Source organism: Strix uralensis, chromosome 31 (genome assembly GCF_047716275.1).
Source record: "Strix uralensis isolate ZFMK-TIS-50842 chromosome 31, bStrUra1, whole genome shotgun sequence".
NCBI lineage: Eukaryota > Metazoa > Chordata > Aves > Strigiformes > Strigidae > Strix > Strix uralensis.
Genome location: NC_134002.1, coordinates 1,741,401 through 1,750,492, shown reverse-complemented (window position 1 = coordinate 1,750,492; position 9,092 = coordinate 1,741,401).

The following is a 9,092-nucleotide window of genomic DNA, read 5'->3' as shown; positions in this document are numbered from 1 at the left end:
TGGCAGGATGCTGAGAGCTCACTGGAGGAGAAATCTTCACAGCAGTTAACATGGTAAGTGTCCTCTTGTTTTGCTAGGCGGGCAGTGGGAGATGAGAATTTATTTCTCCTTTCTGGAGCAGGCACTAAGACCCCAGGTCTCATTAGCACTTGTCTGAGCCTCTCCTGAGCCCCTGCACACACAGAGATGCCCCTGGGCAAGGCCCTGATGCCAGGAGGGGTCTGCAGGGCAGAGCTGAGCAGACAGCGCGTGGGATGGGGGCTGTGAGCACTGACAGGGAGGAGACGTGGGAACAGAGAAGCAGCTCCTGGCTGTGACAGCTCCAGGCAACAGAGACATGGGCAGAGTGTAGGAGGGAGCTGCTACTGGAAACAGCTTGGGAGGAGGAATTCAGGCACCTCCCTGCCATCCCCTGCAGTGCAGACACCTACTCCAGAGGAAACCCCTGGTCTCTTCTCCCACCCAGCAGAGCCTGACCCTCTGTCACTCTCTTGCCTCCTCACAGCAGCTCTGTGGCATTTCTCCATATTTCCCCTTCTGCCTCTGCTCCCCGTGTTGGTATCACTGGACTCTCTGGGATGGGGTGGGGTTCAGCTGTGAGCAATACCTTTGGGCATTGCCATGCAGATGTTTCCATGAGAGTGAAATGTCCAAGTGCCTTCATAATCTGCAGGCTCAGGGTGATACAAATGAGCCAGTTCAATCTTCAGGTCTCCCCACCTTTAGGACATTTGACTCTTTCCCAGTGGGGTCCTGCTGGACTGCAGCCTGTCCTCCAGAAGGGCACAGCTCTCCCAGGGCAGCTCTGTGTTATCCAGCAGCATCATGAGAAACTGAATAGAGAGAAATTAGAAATCTGTCCTAACTTATGGATGCTTTTTCCTCTGTGACCAGGCCCTCATACCGTGAGGGATCAAATGTCCAACGGCAGCTCCATCACTGAGTTCCTGCTCCTGGCATTCGCAGACACACGGGAGCTGCAGCTCTTGCACTTCTGGCTCTTCCTGGGCACCTACCTGGCTGCACTCCTGGGCAACGGCCTCATCATCACCGCCATCGCCTGTGACCACCACCTGCACACCCCCATGTACTTCTTCCTCCTCAACCTCTCCCTCCTCGACCTGGGCTCCATCTCCACCACTCTCCCCAAAGCCATGGACAATTCCCTCTGGGACACCAGGCCCATCTCTTACCAAGGGTGTGCTGCCCAGGTCTTTATGTTTGCCTTCTTGATAACAGCAGAGTTTTCTCTCCTCACCATCATGTCCTACGACCGCTACGTTGCCATCTGCAAACCCCTGCACTATGGGAGCCTTCTGAACAGCAGAGCTTGTGTCCACATGGCAGCAGCTGCCTGGGGCAGTGGGTTGCTCAATTCTCTCTTGCACACAGCCAACATATTTTCAATGCCGTTCTGCCAAGGCAATGCTGTGGACCAGTTCTTCTGTGAAATCCCCCAGATCCTCAAGCTCTCCTGCTCACACTCCTACCTCAGGGAAGTTGGGCTTATTATGGTTAGTGTCTGTTTACTTTTTGGATGTTTTGTTCTCATTGTGGTGTCCTATGTGCAGATCTTGAGGGCCGTGCTGAGGATCCCCTCTGAGCAGGGACGGCACAAAGCCTTTTCCACGTGCCTCCCTCACCTGGCTGTGGTCTCCCTGTTTGTCATCACTGGCACATTTGCCTACCTGAAGCCCCCCTCTGTCTCCTCCCCATCCCTGGACCTGGTGGTGTCATTTCTGTACTCGGTGGTGCCTCCAGCAGTGAACCCCCTCATCTACAGCATGAGGAACCAGGAGCTTAAAGAGACATTGAAGAAGCTGATTCAATCAGCTGTTTCTCAACACCATTAACCTGCCCATGTCTCTTCAGAAGTGATTTCACATTCATTATTGGAACCTCCTGCACTTTGGGCATTTGATCTGTCATAGTCATGTTTGTCCATGTCTGCACCCACTCCACTTCCCCAGAGGCATGAACCAGCCTGTCTGACCCAGGGGTCTGTTCTCATGTGTCTGTCACGATGGTACAGCTGGCCTCCCATGTGACATCTCTGTAATAAAAGGGGATTTCCTCAATGTCTGGAGGTTGGGCTCTTCTTCCAAAGCTGAGGTCAGGCTGAAGAAATTGCCCCCACAAGGCCAATCTGCTGTGTTTGGTTCTCTAAGGGAGGAGGACATGGGGCAAGGTGTTAAGGAATGGGCCTGGGCTGAGTCTTCACCCGTGGGTGCCCAGTTCCTACGGAGATGGTGAATGATCACAGGGATCTGTCTGGGACTGTCACCCCATGGCTTTCAGGCACCACAGCCCACTCGTTCTGCAGAGCAGCACCACCAGCTCAGGGCCCTGTGGGGAGCAGAGGGACAGGGTAGGAGTGACAGGTCAGGCCAGCATGGAAACATTTCAGTGGTGAAAGGCTCTCTGCGGGCAGGGACATCCCCTGAGAAGAACAAAGAATCAGCACTGTGTTTCCATGGGGAAATCAATGATCAAGGGAAACGTATTTCTGAATGGACCAGCTTGGGGCAAATTTCTCTATTATTGGGGAAACTGGAGAAGTCTAAGAAGCCTCTGGGACAGGAGAATTTTTACTGGGAGGAGGCTGGCACAGAGGAGCTTACTGGGAGTGGACAATAAGGATCCCTTGGAGACAGAAGCAGGGGACAAAGGGAGAGACTGGCCTCCATCTCATGCCATGGCTGGCCCTCAGCCCTGGGGCTGATGGAGAGGCTGAGACACCTCTCATTTCTTCCTTTACTCCTCACACTTGCATGGACCTCAGGAAACATCCATGAGCCTGGAGGATGCACAAACCTCCTGTGCTGAGGTCCCATTGCTGCAGGGAAAGCAGACGGGTTTGTGGGACTCATGGGAGTGCAGGGAGAGAGAGGTGTGTGTGTGTCAGGGTGTGTGTAAAAGGCAGGAAGAAGATGGGAATTAGCAGGGGGTGGGAGTGCATCACATTGAGGTGAAATATGTTGAGATTTGATTTTGAGACAGCATAAGAAGGAGTATGTGCAGTTCAGTGCTGGGACATGGGGCTAAATAGAGCATTCAAGTGAACCTGGGGGCTGGGACATCTTTAGCGACTGAAGAGAATTATCAGTGCTTTGGAAGAAGCTGCACAGGTTATGGGGATCTCACAGCCATTGTAGAACCACAGAAAATGACAGTTTTGTGTTTGAAGACAGTGAGGACAGAGAGTCATCAGTAAATGTTGGGACACTATAGGGTCAGAGTGAGGTGGGGAAGCAGGGCTGGTGGTTAAAATCTGCAGAGAAACAGGCACAGGCATAGGAAAGTGTGGGACAGCCTGTGGTGGGGATGGACCCTTGGCTGAGGCTGGGACCCCACAAGAGAAATGAAGTCCTTGTCCTTTAAAATATGGCTGTTGTTGCTTCAGATGAGGTCCCTGAGAGGACACCAGTTCCTACAGCCACAGCACTTTGTTGCCTCCTCCTCCAACCTCCATAGAGCCTGGGGGGAGTCCTACCGCTGTCCTGCATCAGCATCACACCCCCCTGCATCTCACTGCCCCCAGGAAGAGCCCTGAGCATCCCAGCAGGGAAAGGATCCCTGTTCCCAGTGGATGGGGGTCAGGGCTTCACCATCCTGTTGATGAAACACATCAAGGCCTTTCACAGTCCCCTGAACATTTGATTTGCAACCCGTAAGCAGTGCCTCTGACTTCCTGCTTCCCCAGCCCCCAGGGACAGGAACCTTGTCTCCTCATTCCCTCCCTGGCCTCTTCAGTCATGGCCCTCGCTGGGGATCACTGACACCCTCAGAAACTTGGAGGTTTGCTGCTTACTTTCCCTTCTCTAGAGGCCACTTCAATCCCTTTTCTGGACCTGCAGTTCAGGAACTTGGCACCAGAGGGCTCATTAACACACAAATCCCCCTGACAAGCCAAGTCTCTGGGCAGAACTTCATTCCTCCCTTCTGAAGTGGTTAATTTGAGAGGTTTCAGGCATGCAGGCAAAGTGAAAAGTTTTCAGTACTAAATTTCAAGAAGAAGCAAGTTCTTCTTTTTCCACTATTCCTTATTTTTCTGCTCACACACTGACATCAGCAAACTTGATATTGATCCTGAGCATCTCCTGATAGAGGGTGAACATGTAGGGAAGCCAAGACCCTCTATGTCAGACACTCTCTGGGCAATCTTTGTCCCTACCTCCAACTCCACATTTCTCTCATCAGCCCCCTGGGACTTCCAGCACCTTTGTTCAAACCTGAGCTTTCTCCACGACCGGCTGTAGCTGCGTCTTTCAGCCCATTGACACCAACTCCCACCTGCTGTACCTGGAAAAGGACCACGCAGATGCAGAGCTATGTTTAATTGCCAGAAAACTAAATCAACACAAGGCATGGTTCAATCAAAAAAAAAAAATACCCTCCTCTGCTGTGATATTAAGTCCACCTTACCTCCTACGAAGACCCTTTCCACAGTGACCTTAAACCAAAAGAAAATATATTTTTTGTCAAGCAGAGATCCCAAGAACCCCAAAGCACCCCCTGCCCCAGACTCTGTCCATATTCTCTCACAGAGAGTCACACCCTGAAGTCACGAGCTCCCTCGAGCTTCCCATCTGCATCCCATCCCTTCCCATTCCCATCTGCAAACCCATCTGTTAAACAGGACTGGACTCAGCATTGGCCCCTGGGCTTCACCACTGGTGCCCTGCTCCCAAGGGGACTTTGTGCTCTTGGCCATGGCCTTCTGGATCCGGCCATTCACCCTGTTTCCAGTCCACCTCACTCACGCCTATCAGGGTGTGATGGGATGCAGCATGAAAAGAATTGTTAATACGGAGGTGAAACACCTTCCCTGCTCTCCCCTCATCCACCAGCCGAGGCATCGGCTGGGTTAACTGTGGCTAATCACCAAACTGCCACCCAGCTGCTGGCTCACTGCCTCTCCCACCCCAGCAGGAAGAACGGGAATGAGAAAGCTGCTGGGTGGGGACAAGGACAGGGAGATCACTTCCCAGTTCCCATTGCGGGCAAGACTTGATTTGAATGAAAGTACCTCAATTTATTGTCGGTTAAAACAGAGATTTAATTAAGAATTATAGTCATAAGGGAAAAAAGACAAATATTAACACAACACCTTTCCTCTCCCCTGTCCCAGGCTCAGCTTCACTCTGTCACTCCAGGCTCCTCTCCCACATCCTGAGCAGTGCAGGAACATTAATGATTGTGGGTCACAACCAGTACATAACAGTTTTTCTCTGCTACTCCTTCTTTCCCACAGTTTTTCTCTGCTCTGGTACTAATCCTCCATGGGCTGCAGGGAAGATCTGCTCCACCATGGAGCGCCTCCTCCTCTTTCTCCAACTTTGGTGTTCCCTCCATGATTTCTTTATGTGTTTCTTCCCTCCACCTCTACCTGTCTGGTGTTTTCTGCCCTTTCTTGAATATGTTTTCACAGAGGTACAATCAGTTTTGCTGATGGGCTGATCTGTGTCCTGCCTTGAGACCATTGTGGAGCTGGAAACAGATTGGAGAATGCAGATATTTCTTGATCTAGAAGTTGAAAACTGGAGAAAGTTTCTGAAATGTAATTTAAGAAATAATTCATTTTATATTTAAATCTTCCCTTCTAAAAATACACTCTGAAAATATCACTATATACATGAATTGATGAATTAATAAATATTATGCACAGAGATGTTGCTTCTTAGACCACACAGCTGTCTCCACCACAAGCTGTCCTACAGTGTCTTGCATCTCTGTCTGTTCCTCAACAGGGTGTACACACCAACGCACTAACCGGCATCTCTCTCACCCCAGCATGTTCCCTCCTTTACTGATGTCTCTCCATTGTTACTCCAGCAGGTTCCAAGGAGCCCTGTCAGCTCTCCTTCATCCAAGGGTGCATTGCTGAGAGGCTGCTGAAGCTTGTCCAACCCTTGGAATGTTACCCCAGCTGCTCTTCCACACAAGCACCACTGATACTGCCCCAGGAGACCTGGAAAGTGTCAGGCATGACTGCATGACTCTGGACACAATGTTCAAAGGCATTTGGGTGCAGGTGATCTTCTTCTCAGTCCTGCTGGGGAGGGGAAAAGTTTTGAGAAAGGAAGAGAGCCTGCAGGTAGACAATTGGTTGTGCCACTGGTGTTAGTAATGGGTTCCTCTGACCTTGAGACCCTCCCTGAGGAAGAGATGGGATTCACCTGATGAAGTGGGAGAAAACTACCTTTGCTAACAGGCTGGGCAACCTGCTAAGAAGACTTTAAAGTGAAAGGGTGGATGAAAGGAGACAATGGCCAATAATCTCATGAGGTAGTGGTGGACAGGCTTTCAAGGAAAGGGTCTTGCATGGTGAGATCAGAAGGGACATGGTAATAAACAAAACAGAGCTTAGGAGGAAACACCTCAAACATGTGCACATAAAGAAGGAGATGCCCACAGGACAGCACGATGGAAATGTTCTCCTGCCCTTTCTGGGATATCAGCATGACTGTGTCACCAAAACGGGATAAAAGAACTTATTGACACCAATGTGATGCAGATAAGCAGACACTTCTTTATTAACGGCCGGGTGCACAGGGGAGTCTTCTCACCAACAATGCACACCTAACTCATGTAACACGTTGATTATATTGGATACAGTCAGACGTATTAATCAAGTTCTCATACATAAACATGATAATTCCTGTAACTCATTTTCATTTTTCTCACCTCTTTCCCGTCATGCGCACTTGAGTCCTGAAATGAGTTGGGGGGCTGCTTTTGCGACCACCACGGACTGCTGACCTAAAAGAAAGACCCTCCAACGCCCTTGAGTCAAGGACTTTGGCTCACTTTGCAATTTTAACATGCTTCAAGGGCCTTTCACAATACAACTTTTAAAACACTTAGTCTACAGGGCCGTAAATCATCCTCACCAAACAGTCTAACAATGGTGCCTCGTCTCGCAACGTAGCTGGTTGTATGGTTACTTTAAACTAAATACAACATCTCTATGACTGCTTAAAACATTACACCACTATCTTTTATCAAAACCGATATTTCTGTGAGATTCTATTTAATCGAATAGTCCTCATCATTCCTTATCAAAATCACCAAAAATCATCAACTCAAATTAATAACAAATCAGTAACAATCAGTAACAGTCCTGCACCTGTGTCTAGGTAACCCCTGGTGTCAGTACAGGCTGGATGATGAAGGGATTGAGAGCAGCCCTGCAGAGAAGGACTTGGGGTACTGGTGGATGAACAGTTGAACACGTGCACTCACAGCCCAGAAAACCAACCGTATCCTGGGCTGCATCACAAGAAGCGTGGCCAGCAGGTCGAGGGAGGTGATGCTGCCCCTCTACTCTGCTCTGCTGAGAACCCCCTGAGATTACTGTGTCCCGCTCTGGGGTCCTCAGCACAGCAGAGACATGGACTTGTTGGAGCAGGACCAGAGGAGGCCACAGAAATGATCAGAGGGTTTGTTCAGCCTGGAGAAGAGAAGGCTCTGGGGAGACCTTCTTACTGCCTTTCAGTACTTAGAGGGGGTTAACAAGAAAGATGGGGTAAGAATTTTAGCAGGGCCTGTTGTGATAGGACAAGGGGTAATGGTTTTAAACTAAAAGAGGGTAGATTCAGATAGATATAAGGAAGAATGTTTTTACATTGAGGGTGGTGAAACACTGGAACAGTCTGCCCACAGAGTTGGTAAATGCCCCATCCCTGGAAACATTCTGGGTCAAGTTGGACGGGGCTTTGAGCAGCCTGATCTCGTTGAAGATGTCCCTGCTCATTGCAGGGAGGTTGGACTAGACGACCTTTAAAGGTGTCTTCCAAGCCAAAATATTCTGTGATTCTATTCTATGATTCTTTCACAGACACCTCCACATTCCTTTTCCTGCCTGGTTCCATCACCTCTGATTTCCTTCTTCCCCAGCCCCCAGGGATGGTCACCTGTTCTGGCTGTTCCCTCCATAGTCCCTTCAGTGATGGCCTCAGTGGGGCACGATAATACCCTCAGACACATGGAGGTTTGCTGCTTTCTTCTTGTTCTCCAGATCCTTTTTCTTTCTTCTTTAGGATCTGAAGTTCAGGAACTTGGCGCCTGAGTGCTCATTAATATGCAAAAAGTTCTGATAAGCCAAGTCTCTGGGCATAAAGTTCCTTAATTCCTCACTTCTGATGCGCTTAATTTGAGTAGTCACAGGAGTATAGTCAACTTGAAAAGTTTCAATACTAATTATCGGTAAGAAAGAATTTATTCTTTTCCCATTTTCCTTTTTTTTTTTTTTTTTTTTTTTTTTCTGGATTACACATTATATGATATCAGTAATCTTTAATTAGTCCCCCCAGTCTCCATGACCTTTCCAAGATGGTAGGGATTGGTCTCTCTGTGACATTTTCCCGCTCTCTCAGCACGCTGGGATGCAGCCCCTCTGGTCTTGTGGACTGGGAAGGGTTGAGTTTGATCAAGTAGCCCCTGGTTTGGTTTTTATCGTCCACTGACCGTTCTCCTCCAGAGTCCTGCTCTGAGGCACAAAGGCCTGGGAGACTGAGGAGAAGAGGACAGAGAGTATCTCAGCTATTTCTCCACCGACCCTTACTAAATGGAGCAGTGCTCCCACATTCTCTCTGCTACTTCTTTAACTATTCCTGAAGCAGTAAACACTCAGTATGATGCCCTGGAACTCACTTCCAAGTTTCAACTGAGTTTTGATACAGACTGTTGCCAAGCTTGGAAGATGCTCTTCTTGAAGACCAGTTGCACTGAGCTCTGCTTCCCTTCAGTGCTGCTGACCATGAGATCCCCACTAAAACTCCCCAGAATAGGCCAAAGGCTGCTCCTCTCATATCTGGCATCTGCAGTCTTCTAATGGGCTACCTCACTCTCCTCGGGTGCTGGGACCCCACTATTCCAAGGTCATGACAGTGAGTCTTCACATCCCTGGCCAGCTCAGCCTTTCAGTGACCCCTTCCCTCTCAGGAATGGGAAGGAGAAAATACAACAAAAGGCTCGTGAGTCAAGATAAGGACGGGGAGGAATGACTCACCCGTTATGGTCACAGGCACAAGACAGACTCGTTAGGGGAAGCAAAAAACCAACAATTTAATTCAGACAGTAGCAACAAC